The 375-nt window shown below is 36.5% G+C and overlaps 1 protein-coding gene across 1 annotated transcript in view; it reads right to left on the bottom strand.

Annotated features, from left to right (window-relative positions):
• LOC119592487 overlaps positions 1 to 375 on the bottom strand; it is an 11534-nt gene that overhangs the window by 3853 nt on the left and 7306 nt on the right. The window lies entirely within an intron of this gene.

Here is a 375-nt window from a genome sequence, read left to right as displayed (position 1 = left end):
TTGCATCACGTTTTAACGACATCTTCCATGCATGGTAGTTGAAAAATTTACTTGCTAAACTTTGCCCTTTAAACAAATCAATAGCTAATTATAATATTACACATCCCCTTCTCCCTCAATGCAATGCCCCATGGAATGTGGTGTGGGCATAAGGCTTCCTTATAAAAAACAGTCTAAAATGTAATGCACGCATTACCATAACATGCAGTGAATAAGGCATCACCCAGAGCAAATCAGACATGAACCTCACGTTATCCGTAGCCTGAGTTAATAATAGTGTGTGCAAACTACAAACTACTGTATCCTACATTTGGCAAAGGCATTGAAATGCAAGCAGTGAGAAGAAAACAGCATTATATTCTTATTTATATAAAA

The sequence above is a fragment of the Penaeus monodon genome, chromosome 30 (genome assembly GCF_015228065.2).
Source record: "Penaeus monodon isolate SGIC_2016 chromosome 30, NSTDA_Pmon_1, whole genome shotgun sequence".
NCBI lineage: Eukaryota > Metazoa > Arthropoda > Malacostraca > Decapoda > Penaeidae > Penaeus > Penaeus monodon.
Note: the sequence above shows the minus strand (reverse complement) of the source record. Positions and strands in the feature narration are given on the sequence as shown.